Below are 17412 nucleotides of genomic sequence, written 5' to 3'. Positions count from 1 at the left end.
GCTTATGGTTTGTTGAGATGCAATTTTGTGACTCTCAGTTGGACTTCCATGTTCTTTTAAGACAGAAGAGTTTTCTTCCAGCAACCATTCCAAAGAAATTCTTCTAATCGTGACTGTCATGGACTTTAACATTTTATCTTTAGTGAAGCTTTTACGGTCTGAGATGTAGCTCTTGGATCTGTTGCATTTTTCTGATCATTGCATGGTCTGACCTTGTGCTGTGAGACATGTGAGACATCCACTCCTGGAAAAATGTATGAATGTATGAATGCTTTTCACTTGTGAATAATCTCTCACATTTTTCACTCAATTGCACTCCAAATTGTTTAGAAATGATTTTATAATACCCTTTTTGATTTTTATAACCTTTTCCAGATTGATGTGCAGCAACAATTGCTTCTCTAAGGCCATTGCTTATGTCTTTCCCCCTTGGCATTGTGTTAACACACCTGAATGCTCCAAAGCAGCAAACCACCAAAGCTTTTTTGGTCTGCACACCTGGGGATGGTCAATTAATCAAGGGATAATGATCAGCAGCACCTGGTTGCAACTTACAATATCTGTGGAAGCAATAAAAGGGGTACTTAGTATTTGCCACATGTTTAAAAAAATAATAATAAAAGTTGTTACATACTGGCGCAGTCAAAAAAAGGTTATATGTTTGTCTGAGAATTAAAAAAGAGGGAGTACTAACTATTAGACAAGAAAATTATATATATATATATATATATATATATATATATATATATAACGTGATTAAATTGACTAAATATTGAACGAAAAGACAAAGCAAAGGAACAATTATAAAACTCTAAGCCTAATCAGAGAAGTAATTCGGAGATGGTTTATTAAATCAAAAAAGTTAACAAAGTGTAGATTTTGGCTTCCCATGGGACCACCTCTTTTAAACTTATACAGTATAAACTAAGAACACTGTGGCCCATAATTTACCCATAATTTACACAGAAGCAGATAGATAGATAGATAGATAGATAGATAGATAGATAGATAGATAGATAGATAGATAGATAGATAGATAGATACCAACGACATACCTAATCTAAACAAGGAATAAAATGTGCCATGAAAAGGAAATATTCAGGACAGGCAGTTGTTATAAATTAGCATTTATAATGTTGATTATTTTCTTATAAATATTAAATCAAACCCCAGTCTTCCTTGAAACAAGTAGAGTTTTTTTTCCCCTGTATAAAAAGGTAATGCTTTTAATTACATAATGATGTTATTAATAGCAACAGTTTTAGAACAGGAGTGGAACTTACGATCAGACAGTTCATCTGCGTAAGTGCACAGTAAACACCCCACAGTTTCCAACCTTTTTGAATATTAAATATTTCTTAATACGATAAGACAATAGCAGACAATAATGCTTATTAGAGACTATAACAATAAAAAAAAATATTTCACACAGAGACGGTCACATAACAATTTTGACTCTAATAAATCTCTAAGCAATATGATGAAAATTCCATTTGGGTTTATTCTTCATTTAAGTACAACTTCCTCTTCACTAGCCTAAACAGTAACATCGGAATTATACAGCAACACACACACAATATTTTTTTCAGTTTAACTTTTCCAGATAAAAGCTGTTTGTTTTACACTACACTATACTGAAAATCGGGAAGTGTTTCACTTTTACCTGTAAATACAGTATAACTTATGAATACAAAAGTTTTGCTTATTTCTCCTTTTTTTTCTTTAACTATCTAGCCTACATAGTTATATTCAGCATTCTGTGTTTTAAACCTGATATTCTGTGCAGAACTGGAAACTTCATGTAAATACAATCCTTATTTATGACTTCAGCTTTTATAGCAGTGTAGTTGTTAATCCTATAAGGGTTACAGGAATGGAATTAGAAAAGATAAGAAACCTGATCACTACTGATATTTTTGCATCCAGGCTGTGTTACAATTTGAGACAGATATATTGTCACTAAGGACAGAGGTAGGCTGCCAGAAATGAGATTACAGTTTAATGACTTCTGCTAGAAGGGATAAATGAGTGACTTCTGTGTTCATGGAAAATCAAATCAGGGTTAATGCCTCATTCCTAGAGTTCTAGCGTCCAGACATCAGGGATAAAGTCATTGATTCAGCATCAGTGTGGCAGGGAGAAAGAGATAACCACGCACAGTAACACAAAACGACCCTTGAAGTGACCTCTTGATGGACCGAGTTGTGAATTCCAAGCAGTTATGCTTACAAACATGTCAGGTTTGCAAAATAATAATAATAATAATAATAATAATAATAATTAAAAATACATTTAAAAAGTATATTGGTACTCTATAAGTTTAGGGAATCTTTTTTTGCTATCCTTTATTTATGATTTGGGGACATCATCTTTTTTGTTGTTTTATTTTTAATAATTATTAAATTATAATTATTTAATAATAATATTAGACGATACGACATATTGAACTATCACATTGTATTTGTAGTTGTGTTTTTTTACATTTATCTCTTCACACCAAAGTGTCTCCAGAGTAAAGTCATTTAAGTAAGCAGTTAACGCTCTGCTCGTGATTATTTCTGCATAATGTTAATGATCATACAGAGAATATTATGATTTGCATGCAGCTTCATCGTGTTTTTGAGTCATTGCAGTAAATGAGCACATGAAGTGATGAAAGGAGTTTAATGACTATGTATATTAAGCTTTTGTTTGTCGAATTTTTTGTATAATGGGTATTTTAGTAAAAGAAATGTTACAGAGGATTATCCTCAATGAGATAATCACTACTCTTACCATAATCAGTCCCCTTGACACTTGTTATTTACTTGTATATCCAGTGGTAGGTCATAATTTTTCAATCTAAATTCTAGTGCCACACTCTTGAACAGTGATACATTTGATTAAACTGAGTGCCACAGAGAGCAAAAGCGATTTTTCTCCCAAATAAAGATGGATTAAACTGATTAAATCCAATGAGTTCATTACAAGCAGCAAGTTCAGTTTAGCGTTTGTGTTTTTTCTGCAAATCTTGCAAACAGGAAACAGTTTCAGGGAACAGGATCCTTTAGATCTTAAGGCCGTGGTTCAACATCATTTTGACTCAGTGATATTAATAATAATGTTTATGTTCTCAGGTTTTGATTGGAATGTCTTTACATTATACTAAATGGCACATGAAAAGAGGATTAAAAGACACACCAATTCATTTATTGTCAGTCAAAAAGTCAATGTGGCCTTCTGGTGGTTGACAAGTTACCAATTAGAGATGGAATTATTTATCACTCACTCATCTTCTATACCACTTTATTCTGTATTCAGGGTTGCGGGGACCTGGAGGCTTAGAGCACGAGGCAGGGTACACACTGGACAGGGTGCCAATCCATCACAGGGCGCACACACACATACACACACTCTATGGGCAATTTGGGAACGTCAATTAACCTAACCCGCATATCTTTGGACTGTGGGAGGAAATTCATCAAGCACGGGGAGAACATGCAAACTCCATGCACACAATCAATCCCTGGCCGGGAATCGAACCCGGACTCTGGAGGTGCAAGGCGACAATGCTAAACACTACACCACCGTGCCGCCGGAATTATTCATGCTTGATTGAAATAACTATAGAAATTTTGCAAAAATATATCAAATGAACACATCTTCATAAGGACATTTGAACCACAAAAATAGGAAGACACTTTTTGTTTGCCCAGCACTGAATGTATAATAATTTGCTATTATTAGAAAATTAAAATAAAATTAGATATTAGAAAATAAAATATCTAGAGCGCATCTATGCTACCTAATAAAGCGAATAGAATAAAGGTGTGATGATGACGGATGACAGACGTCGACACCGCCGGCGCTAAATGAGTAATATGACTGATATGTGATCCCATGTGTGTCGCCTATGCTTCGCGGGCAGGTCGCACAATAAACATTCTCAGAAAGTCCACCTTATCATTAGTTGGAAATAAAACCGCCGTTCTTTTTTCTCACTGGTGAAGTTAATAAGACAAATCTGCAGCTTGTCTTGCTACCAAGAAGCTGCAAAGTGCAAAGTACTCTGTTCTAACAGTTACTGACTGCTACAAAGTGCTGACACTGGAGAATCCTTCCATAAATAGTAAATAAACATTACAGAAACCGCATCACGATATCAAGATTCATGCACTTTTTTTTCTTGTTACATTTTAATGTTACTTTTCATCCTAAGCCAAATAATAAACAGATCATGTCTAGCATCTGTCATACAAGTCCACCACTATTCCTATATAAACCTGTGATTTCTAATAATACCTTCTCAGTACCCCTCACGTTGAACTTCGTAGTACTAATCATACCTGACAGTACTAATAATACTGTCAAAGCTGTCCGTATAGTAAATTAATCAACTGCCTCTGGATTGAGCATTTATCATCACTCAGGCATAAAAAAGTAATTTTTTTTTTTTTTTTTTTTTTTTTTTTGATGCATTTGCCCTGCAAAACACTGTACTTGCACGCATTTCGAGCAAAAGTAAATTTTAAAGTAAAACTTGTGTGCAGGTTGAGAAATGTTCATATTCTTTTGATGGAACCTACTGTATTTTTGCTCAATTTTACCATTTACTAATTCCTACCAACTAAGCAAGAGTTTCTCTAGTGTGTGCTTTATATATTTATTATCAACAGATATGATTTGTTTGTTTATTTAATTTTCTCCTCCAACACATATCCCAGCCTGTAACAGGGGCTTAAGTAGTGTAAATTCTTACCAGTACTACTGTATGTGGCTCAAAGCTAAGAAGAATAAACCATGGAGGTGATGGACAGTCCCTGGAGACATGTACTGTATTTACGTTATATTTCCACATAATTCATTTTAAATTGGTGTTAAATAAAAAGCTAGTGTGCTACTGTATGTAGGGTGTACAATCACCAAATAGTGCCCTTGATCAGGGGTAAGAAAGAAATTTAAGAGTTGGCTTTGTAACTTGCATTAGCCGTGAGCAATGAATCGTGGTCAGTTCAGAGGAATTTTACAATGAGTTCACAGTAAGTCCCCAACATATGAATGAGTTCCGTTCTGACAAGACCACCAAACATTGTCTAGGTATTAGGATACTAACACAATTGGCTATAGGCAGTATAAAACTAACATGCTTCATGATCTTGTCCTTGTTTGTTAAAAGAACAAGCAATGTCTGCCATCTTTTTACCTCGCTTCATTCTCTTAATTATTTTCACTTTTTTTCTCAATCGTTATTGCTTAGCATTTCTTAGCGGTAGCAGCTTTATTCTGGGATGCACGTCACATGCATGCATGTGATCTAACTTCTGCAATTGATCATGCATGAACGCATGTTCATATGTTTGATTGTTCGTATGTAGGGCACTTACTGTACTGAGGAGACAAAGCAGCTGCTCTTCCCTCTTTCCAGTACTGCGGACCGTACAGACCTATTTTTAACGATTTTTAGAACACCTGTGATGTGGCGTGATGCATACATTATAGTTAAATGTCCCTGGTATGCTCTTTATCACCATTCATGGAATGCTTTCCTTAAAATCAGATGAATCAGTCAGAACTAATTCATGTTATTAACATTTTAAATGTTTATTCCTGACAAGGCCCAAAGTGTCATAAGCAATGTCAGTATTTGAAGGAGATGGGTAGACAGAGGCATACTGTACAGTCAAGAACACTTACTGTATGCTGTACATGTTTGCTATTTGTGATGCAGTTTGTAGAAACCCAGCCAAAAATATTGCATTGCATAAAATCATGCATATGATTTTACGTAAAAGGTAGTGAATCACAAAAAAATTACTTTCGCTGACTTTTTAAAAGGAGTCCGTGGCACAATTCACAGAAACTAAAAAGCAAGGGCATGAGCTCATCTTTGTGTGGTTTTTTTTGTGTAGGAGTTAAAGCATGAGTGCATGGCAGTGTGCTCAGTGCTGGCCTGACCTAAACTATTAGCCGCATAAAGACCCCTCTTCACTCTCAATGGCATAAAGGAGATGATTCAAGCCACACCACAGCTTTTCTGTGTGTGAAACCACTCACCACCTACTGACTCAAACAGCCACTTATACTTGCTGTACGAAGAATTAGCTGCATTAGTCCTGCTGGCCTTTATTAGGATAGCTTTCAATGCCATAGTTATATATAAAAACTAGCACCGGTTGATTCTTTCTTTTGTCTTTCCTTCTCTTTGGTCCAGAAGAACTAAATCTTTATGTACAACAGTACATTATAACCTAGAAGACAACATGAATATGCAATAGTTAACACGAGTGCGCACCTACATTTAATTTCCTGGATCAAACAATATATCTTGTCAAACCGAAAATTAAGACTATTCCTTGAAAGAAAAGTTCAGCCTAAGGTTATAGCATTTCATAAACGTTAAATAAAGTCTCCTTTCAGAAAACCTCACCGTATCCCCATTTACAAATATATCTCCTCATCTGTTTATGTGGAGCTTCTGCCAAACAAGCCTTGGTGCTCACTTGGTGCTCTGCCTATTAATAAAGAATGCCAGAAACAAGATAAGAATTAGAATTGCATTAGTTTATAAATAATGAACACTTCTTGGTAGTGGACTCCGGCTCTATAAAGGTCAGAGTAAAGGGATTAGGATACTCTCAGGTTACAAAGTGAGTTAATGTCCTGTGTCCAAGCTCATTGCGGTAATTATGGACTCATATTTCTATCTCATCTATATATGATTCCATTATAATGACATTAATGGGAACAACTTAAGCCCGCAATCGATAAATGGATGATGCAACCAGGCCACAGCATGACCGCATACTGGTATAACGTAAAACAAATTGGGAATTCTGTTTGTGATGCTACTGTTGCTCTAAATATTCTGAAACTATGATGGCTTACAGTGTTAAATAATTTTTATAGTTGTTTAGTATTAATTAGCAGTTTATACATATTTTAAGTTACTGAACCTGTTATTGAGGTACAAGGATGCAATTATTTAATTAATCAATCACAAGGCAACTGAGAAATTAGGTTCTTAGTTAGTTAGCTAGTTAGTTTTTTGTTAATTTATGTTATAAATTTACGTTGTGTGTAGCACCTTGGTCCTGGAGGAAAGTTATTTGGAGTTCATCGTGTACTGAACTGTACTGTTTATGGTTGAAATGACAATAAAAGCTTACTTGACTTGACTTGACTTGCAATGCGTAATATATTATATATAGTATTAGAGACAGGTCAAGTGCTTCTGTTAATCTTTACATGGGTAAAAGTGTAATCTGAGTGACTTTTACAGTGGCATTATGGTTTGAGTATTTCACAAACTGTTGATCTCCTGGGATTTACATACTTGGCACTATTTACAGTTTTTTATAGACTTGTGCAAAAATAAAAATAAATAAATAAATAAATAAATACATTCTGCTGCCAAAAAATGCCTTGCTGCCCCGAGATGACAGGAAGGCTAAGGTAACTCAAATAACCACTCTTTACATCAAACTTGGTGGTAGAGGTTCTGTCCTAGTGAATCCCAGTAAATCCCAGGATGCTCAGCAAGCCCCTGCTGGGTTGTTGTGTAAAGCTTCAGCTTGCTTGGATTGGATTAGATTGGATTGTAAATCAACTTGGATAAATGTGTCCAGCAAGCATCTAATCATTTTGCTGTGGTTATCGTCTATAATCATGTTTACATGACGTACTAAATGAGCTCTGAATGTATTTTTGGTCACAGGTTAAGAGAATTAGATAAATATTAACCAAAAAAACAACAACATGAAACTTAATCTTGCTTTGAGAGGTAATATATTTGAGAATTGCGAAACAATCACTGGGTGCCATCACATCTGCACTTGACTTAATCTATTTATGTTTCCTCCATGACCATTATGGCAGCCACAATCTGTTAGGGATGATGAGAATAGGAAACCACTAATAGCCAAGTGTAATGTATTTAATGCCAAACTGCAACAGGATACTGATCATTTTAATGATTAAGCTTGAAATATTTAGTTCAGGTAAAGCCATGTGACTCTCATTTGACTTTAAATGCTAAAGATATCTCTCACTAGGAAATCCATCACAAAGTACTGCATAGTCTCAGAGATCCTAATAAACTGTAGATCAATATTTATTGACTGTGCAATAGGTATTGATTGAAGAAGTGTCATGAAGACAATGTCGAGAAAGGAAAGATTATAATGTAATATCGTAACTACTCTAATATTGTGTAAGTGCTCGGAGGCAAGGTAAGTGAAATTAACCTGCCTAGATTATCTGTGCCTTAAGACACACTGTAATTAGGCTCTGATATTCTACAACCCTGAAGTCTCGTCAAAATGGAAGGAAATAACGTAAATCTTATTCTAGGGATATTGATTCTGCATAGTCGAATGTTAATCTTAATTAGAATCATAAAATACATTTATAAATGCCCAGACAGAAGAATTCAAATATGATATTTATCTGCACTGGGTAGGTAGTTTTTTTTGTGTGTTTTTTTCAGGAAATATTATAGAACAAACGGAACTGACCAGCTGAGGAAGTGAACTTAATTGTTTTTTAAATGTTTACAATAATCTCTGGATTCTTGCTCATTAGATATTTTATGCTGTTTTATGTTTATAAAGGAAATAAGTTTAATAATAGTTAATAATATGGATATAATGTTCCATCCTTTATTTATTAAGAGCTTTATTTTAGCATGAGATCACATACAGTATGTATCCTTTGGGCATCGTCACTGCATAAGTGATATATTTTGTGTGACAGAGACTTACATTAGTTACATGTAACTCAACTGCAAAAATAAAAACTGTTTTATACGCATCATGTTTAAAAAACAGATTCTCTTTTCCTCTTATTATTATTAATAATATTAGTATTATTTTTATTATTATATGTACAAACAATGCATACAGACTGAAAAGTATTGAAAGAAGAATATGCACACACAGACACTAATGAATCTGTTATGACATGGCAGGGAAAAGCCTCCTGCCATGTCCACAAGAGAAATAAACTGTTTCTGATTAAAAAGCGTTTGAAAGAAGTGACAGTAGGATGAAAGCAAATCATGTCAGGTAAATACTCTACTTGTGTTTTGTTTACCAGTCATGCAGAGTTAACCACTGGAGGTAAGATTAAAGGCACCGTCTCTCACTTATTTTCTATTTATTTATTTGTTTGTTTGTTTATTTATTTTTTTGCCGGGTTTTTAATTTATTTTTTTTCCCCCACACATTGCTTCTCACCCCAAACTGACAGCATCACTTTGTTTATCCCGGAAGGGTCTTTAGTACACTTAAGGGAGTTGTTTGCATTTTGTAAAAGTGACATGGGTTTGAGGTGTTCTTGGGCCCTTCTGTCAAGGTGTCTGTGAAACATTGTGGCCTAATTGCAAACTGAACGAACTTGCACGTTGCATCATAAAACTGGTATGAAAGAATGACGATTTGCTCTCAGGTTCAAATTCTTTTTCTATATGAAACCATAAAAAAAACCTCTTCATTTTTGTCATTTTACTTTTATAACATTTTTATAATTCCTTTAAAAACGTGAAACTCTGATGTAGTTTTGAAATATTTTATATAAAGAAAAATATTAATTGAAAAAATATAAATCAATATTGCAAAGTCTTTCATTGTTGAATGATAAAATATTTAAGTTTAAGTCGATTACTAAAAATTTGTGGTGTACACAATCATGGGATAAACAGTCCTAATAAGATGATCATTGACACCAACCACAAGAAGGTTAAATACTGTAGGCTTACAACTGTTGCATTCCTAATATCATGCCACTCTTGAGAATGAGTATCCACACAGCCGTCTACCGGAAGATTTCAGGGCACTTCAGCTTTCCATCTGACATGCTTTATGTAGATGACAAATTTCCTTTTCCAGCAGCACCTGTCAGCAGTGTAAAAACTACCACATCTGCTTTGCTGACCATAGTGTTACTGTGCTTGTTCAGCCAAGCAACTCAACTGACTTGAACTCGATAGTGCATTATGAAGAGGAACATGAGAAACACCTGACCCAACAATACAGACAAACTGAGGGAGGCTATTCATCCAACCTGTATAAGTTCAATAAGCCTCAGCAATGCCACAGGTGATCGCCTCCATGGCTAGCCCCACTGATGCAGTAACTCATGACCCCTGACCTGGTACTGAGTGCATCAATATAAGCATAGGGCATTATGAATCCTTTTTGATCTCATGAGCCTCTAAGTCATAATCATTAAATTAAAATGAAAAAAGTTTAAAATGGTTCACTTTACATGTACATGGATCTTTCAACTGTTTTTACTTTCAGTAAACTTAATGTGTAAATATTTGTATGAACACTAAAAGAGTCAACACCATAAGACATAAACTAAAAATGTTTCCCAATGTGTCCCTGAATGAAGGGAGGCTCAAAATCAAAAGTACCAGTCAGTATCTGGTGTGGCCACCAGCTGCTTGAAGTACTGCAGTGCATCTCCTCCTCATGGACTGCCTATTGCGGACAGTCTGAGCACTGATGGAGGGATTGTGTGTTCCTGGTGTGACTCGGGCAGTTGTTGTGGCCATCCTGTATCTGTCACGTCTGTAAAGTTATTTGGATTTTTACAACATTATTGTTGAAATACACAGTCCTGAAAAAGGGACGTTTCTTTTTTTGCTGAGTACCGTTCAAAAGTTTGGGGTCACTTTCTAACTTCATGATGGTTCCTGATTCTTATTTCTTTCTACATTGTAAAGGAATGCTGAAGGCGTCCAAAAAATGCATTAATCTCCTTTGAACTTAATTAATGGTGAGATGTTTCTGCTACTTCTGCTCTGTAAAGACTTCATAACGCCTCTAATCTGAGGTGCTGTTAATTGGTCATTTTTCAGACTGAAAACTTTAAATGAACTTCTCGTCTGCGGCAGAGGTAGGTTTTGGTCTCGCCCTCCTGGGACGGCCTTCATGAGAGCCAGTTTCATTATGGTGCTTGACGGATTTTGCAAATGCACTTGAGAATACTGTTCTTGCAAGAACTATTACAGAAAAGCTGACCTCTGTGTCTTAAAATAACAATTAACTGTTTGTTTGTTTTTACATAATTACCTAATTGCATATGTGTTATTTTATAGTTTTGAAATCCCCAGTATTGTTGTAGAATGTAGAAAATAAATCACTAAACAAAAACAAAGAAATTTTTAATTAGATGCTGAAATATGTACTTTAGGCATTACATGCATACACACACACACACACACACACACACACACACATGCATACATTTTTTTAATTGCCTCATATCCTTCTTTTAAAAGCTTTGAACATAACCACATTTCATATTAAAATCTGACATATCCACAAAAAAGCCACTAGCATCACTTCTTTCTGTCACATGATCAGCAAAGTGAAACTCCTGTCTGGGCTTTAAATCTGAGCGAAAATGCATTTAATTGATCTCTGGTGAATGCTGAAGCCAAGAAACAACTGCGTTTACAACGTCTCTTACTGCTGGAGAGTCAAACAACTTTATAAACTATTGTCAACATAGTGTAGACTTTAAAAGGGGTTATGGTCATGGCTCTGTGGTGATCACATCATGTGCAAAAGTAATTCTCCTTGCTACTCTTTTTCAATCCGAGTTCTCAAATATGCTTGTACAATCAGGTAAAAATGTATCCATAGACGTGATAACCTAGTCGTTCATTACATTCAGGTCTTCAGCTGACTTGATTTTATTGCCACATAACGTTATTGAGCAACTGAAGCAACCCCAGATCATAACACTGTCTCCAGAGGCTTGTAAAGTGATGAGTGACACTTGTACAAGCATACTGTATGTCTTCAACATGGTTGTTTAACAAATGAGAAATTATTTACTGCATTCCATCCATGCCAATGGTTGCCAGTGTTGATTGTATTTATTCCCATTTTACAACTGGTAGGATCTCAGGTCCACATTCACACAATATGGGCAATTTGGAGATGTGAGTTAAAATAACTGCTTGTCTTTGCACTGTGGAAGGAGACTGAAGTACCTGATGAAAACCCACCAAGCACGGCGAGAACATGTAAACTCCATGTACACAACCCTAAGGCGGGAATCAACCCCTCTGGACCTCGGAGGTGCAAGGCGACAGAGCTAACCACTTAATCACTGGGCCACCACTCACTGCATTAGAAATGGCTAAAACTATTGTTGTTACCTAAAACATAAGTACTGCAGTAATTATCCAGGTAAAAGTCTCTTAAGGATTTGATTATTTAATTCCAAATGTCAACTTTTTTTTTTTTTTTTTACTGTAGGGTGAATCCTTCTATTATCATATGAGGAAAATAATCACATGGAAATAAAAACATATCACTTATATGTAAATAAATCATAGCACAAAATCACATATTAAAATAAAGCTTGTCTTATGGGTAAAAATTTATATGAAAAAAATGAATTGTTTGATAAATTATTAAGGTAAAACATGTAAAATAGTTAAGTGTTAATATGTTCTATATATTTAAGATATTAATAAATAAAATCTATTTAATGTGTCATGTGATTGTCATATCTGCAAAATCTAAATTCATGACAAGTACATGCAAAAAAAGTGTAACTTCACAAAAAAAAACAGATGTGAATTTCATGCAACTCTTCTGAAAGGGTTTCAAACACAAAACCACAGCCAGCTGAGATCTAGGAACAGGGTAGTTTGTTGTTAGATCATAGATGTCATGTACTGTAGGTGCGACTGCACTCAAGTTTTTGAAGTTTAAAATGATGTCTTTAAACTACAAATCAATTCAGCAAACAGAGTTATCGGAAAACATTTGCTGTGGCATAATACAATATAACCTAAGTGCAAACAAATGGCATCCAAAGAGCAAAATTGCTTCTAAATGAAATTACCACAATCCATGCCACGGTTCAATTTTATCAAATATGAAATGGAAAAAGCTGTTTGTTTGGAAATCCACCGAGAGCAACAATTTCGCTTCCATCTGTCCACACCAGGGTTATGTGGTCCATTTCAATTTAATCCCATTTACTCCAAACGCTTAACCAGATCCAAACATAAGATCAGTTTTACATATTCTATGACAAATTCTACAACCATAAACCTTGCTAAAAAATAAAGAATAATTTCCATGTTCATACAATAGAATTGAAACAAAAAAGCACAGAGCCATCACAGGTAAATGGTACCTGGGGATTTTACTTAATAACTGACACAATATACTTTTATTATCCTCAATTTGGACTAAACGAAATAGACAGGGAAGAAGGGAATTGCTTTTTGGGAGTTTTAAACTGACACATTACCAAAAGAACAGATTGATATAAAAGATATAATTTCTTTCAAGGTCCACTGATTTTCTTCTTTTAAAACATAAAGCAATAAATTAGTTCCTGGCTGTTTTAATATCCTGACTTTAATAAATGAATAAATAAATAGAGCAAGCTTGAATAAGCATGCAGAACAACTTTTATTCTAATGCACTTTACATTATAAATATCATTACTCATGTTCAAAATATGGCTATATCACTGCTGAATTTTTGAATGTTGAAATTGAAGAATTGTAACTGTGTAAGATTGATTTTCTAATCAGGCAAGAAAAAGGACAGGAGATGGGGAGTGAATAAATGTTGACCTTTTGTATCATAAGTAATAACAGGAACTAACTCCTACAACATTAAAGTAGAAAAACATTATAATTCTTTAAAAAATTAGCATACCACTCTTTAAAAAAAGCCTAATGTTGCCACCTGGCTGTGACAAAACAGCTTGGAACATTCTGTTATTGAAAAAGAATAAAATCTGGGGAGGTGACAGTAACTTCACTTTATGTTGTCGATAGATCTTTAACACCCTGCTCATTTGTGCTTTTTTTAAATACTTTCCATGCATCTTCTAACAAATATACCTTTCACATCCCAGGTGAAAAATAAGTGTCGTAAGTTTCATTGCCAGCCTGTACATGCGACTTTCATCTTTCAGCAACAACCTTACAAAGATCTGCCAGAATAAAGTCACATTTCATCTCGACAAACATATTTGGCATATAAACCAAAACGTATAAACCAGAGAACGTAGGGCCTGGCCTTACTTAGCCCAAAAATAAGTATTAAACCAGGAATTGGATATGGTTGATTGCTGCCCAATTAAACAAAAAGCGAAAATATCCATAGTTTCCAAAAACCCAGTTCTGTTCATTCTTTTTTTCTTCTTTTTTCTTTTTTTTTTGAGTGTCTTAAAAAAGGAAGAAAAAAAGCCATGAAAGTTTAATAAAAGTTTGTGTGTGTGTTAAAACTTAAACCATTAGTAACTTTCACTTATTTAGTCCCTCATTTAGAACAGATTTGCAGAACTATTATGCTAATTCAGTCTAGTGTAAGTCACGCTCAGCAAACTGGCCAAAATCAGTTGAAATTTTCATGATTTATCCTATTTCTAAAAAAAAAGTTAGTGAACTCATGGCTGGATATTTATTTTAATAAATTTGGAATACAAACTCAAATAGCCATTCTTTACAACCAGCGCGAGCAGGAACGCATCTCAAAGTGCAAAACAGATTCAAACTTTGAGGCTTTGAAACTTCGATACGCTACAACAGAAGGAGGCCGCGTCAGAGAGGGAAAATACCATGACTGAAAACCATACGCCATTTATTTATGTGCATGACATGCTATTATTATTTCCACACCTATCCATTTCTACAGTAAAGAAAGCAGTTGAGTGATAAAATACATATTCACTGAGTCCAGGCACTACATCAGAGAAACTTACAGATGGTAATCCATCCATTAAACATTAAAGTGGCAAGTAGCCCGACCACCATCATTAGATTTAATGTGTTTAAGAGCCCTAGAGTTTGGCCTTGTCACCACTGACATTAGTGTGTTAGCAGCTGGTTAAATCGGTCTATAATGAGGGTTGAGTGTAAACCTCAATACCCAAAGTGTGAACAAATGTTTCTAGTTTTCACCTTAGGCGGTGGCTACTGTTGCCACAGTTAAATCTTTTAAGCTCATCGGCTGTACTGTATGCATTCAACACGTCTCATTGCTTTACTGGATCAGTTAGTTAAAAGTTAAGCCTTTATTTGTCACATATACATTATAGCACAGTGAAATTCCTTCTTGGCATATCCCAGCGTGACTGGGGTCAGAGCGCAGGGTCAGCCATGATACAGCGCCCCTGGAGCAGATAGGGTTAAGGGCCTTGCTTAAGGGCCCTACAGTGGAAAACTGGTGGAGCTGCGGATCGAACCGCCGATCTTCCGATCCGTAACTCAATGCCTCAGTGTTTGCAGTTCAAGAGTCTTGATCTATTATCATCGCAGTCAGTGTACATGTGTAAAAATCCTATTTTATTTCTCTCTAATGCTTGTATTCATACAGCAAGTTTAAGCACTCTCTTTCGCTTTCCTCGCTAGCCCATTTTCCTGAACAGCTCGTACTTTCATCCTACCACCTCTGGCTTTTACACTGCGTGGGTTCTGGCACTCTTGCCGGGCATGAATGCCGCAAGGTTATTCATCATCTGGTGAAGCTTTAGTCTAATCATTTAGCTGGAAGGGGACAGAAAAGCATTGTTGACAGATTTATTCTTGGAAGGAGTCGTTGTAGTAGTGTCATTGCTTTGTACCAGTCAGAGGTGAAGCTGTATCTGCAATTGTTCTTCTACAGTTCAAGAGCGTATGGTGGACAGTTTGCTTTCAGGATTCTGAGTAACATGTAAGTGATGGTGTATCGGTAGTGATAACAGAAATCAACCATGGGAAAATGTACATCATACTGAAGAATACAACATGTGCTGCTTTTGACAAATATTGAACCTTTTAAACTATTCTTATTATTTTAAGCATATCACATTAGAGGGGGTGATGTTAAACTCACTCACTCTTACTCATCGTCTATACTGCTTTATCCTGTATTCAGGATACTCACACACTCATTTACTCAATATGACTACGGCCAATTAGCCTAATCTGCGGGTCTTTGGACTGTGGGAGGAAAACACATAAAGCATGGGGAGAACAGGCAAACTCCATACACACAGGGAGAGGAACTGAACCCGGACCCTGGAGGTGCAAGGCGACAGTGCTAAACACCACACCGCCTGATGTTAAACTATTATTAATAATTAAGCAAGCTCGAACAAGAGGGGATGATATTGTACTGAATGTCAGCACTGATATTACCAATAAAGTATTTATTTCTGCTGTAGAGTATCAGCAATTTTTTTTTTTTATAATTACTAAGAAGACACCGTGTTGTACAGGTAGATGTGTTTTCTTGCTGAAAATGCTTCAGTGACTGGGTCTGAATGTGGGTTTTGGCAGGCAGCTGCTCTCCCGTCGTACCTTTTTTTCCTTCCAAGTTGGCGATGGATACTTGGTTTTCAATTCAAGATTTAAAGAACTTTATCAATCCCAGAGGGAAATTGCTTATTCATGGTTACAGTTGCTTACAGTCATTTACAGAAAGAAATAAAAAGAGTAAAAAAAAAAATCTATGTTGCACACTAAACATAATTTACATTTACATTTAGGCATTTGGCAGACGCTCTTATCCAGAGCGACTTACATTTTTTTTTTTTTTTTATTCTATGATTCCATATACAGATATTGCAACAAAAAAAATTAAATATATTGCACCAGTTATATGTGCAATAGTTATATGTGCAATTATATGGGTAATTCACGATTGTTGGATTGATAGTTGAATGTCCCAGTGCAGCTGTGTTCTATATCACCACTCATGGATTTCCTCTAATCCAATAATATTACTCGGTCGAACTAACTGTTGTATAATAACTGTTATACTGTACATTAACATGCTTTTTTTTACTACACTCTTGCCGATCAATTACAAAGGAAAAGTTAGCAAGACATCTTGGAGGTATGTAGCTAGATAATCGGTATGATGAGGACCCCAACTAAGTTTGATGCCCTAAGGTGATATTTATGAAATACGTCTTAAATATTTTGTGTATAGTCAGTACATTGTAGCCATTATACTATCTGTACACAATTTGTTGATCCCTCTTTGTGGTAGAAAAGGACGACTACTACCAGAGTAATAAAAAGAACAATGTGTGAAGCTAAAACTGCTTGCTTGAAGAAGCCAGAAGTAGAACAAAAGGAACTGAACATTGGTGATCCCAAATAGGACTTCTGCCCAAAACACAGTGTCTGATGCCATAAAATGAGTCCCCTGATTTAATTTGAACCGCCTTGCCCCAGCCCAAATCGGAAACTGCGTAACATTACCCTCACAAAGATATTCAGGATAAGCCTTCCATTTAGAAATTACCTGTAACTGAAGCCAAGCTGTGCCGCAGAGCGTTGGCTGCGGCGATGAGCTGTTGCATAACTAATACAGCCTGATGTACCATTTTATTAAAAATTTAACAGCATTCCAAGAAGGCATCCAGAAAAAAAGGTAGCTCAGTGGTTTATTGCTCATA

The sequence above is a fragment of the Clarias gariepinus genome, chromosome 8 (assembly GCF_024256425.1).
Source record: "Clarias gariepinus isolate MV-2021 ecotype Netherlands chromosome 8, CGAR_prim_01v2, whole genome shotgun sequence".
In the NCBI taxonomy this organism is placed as follows: Eukaryota; Metazoa; Chordata; class Actinopteri; order Siluriformes; family Clariidae; genus Clarias; species Clarias gariepinus.
Note: the sequence above shows the minus strand (reverse complement) of the source record.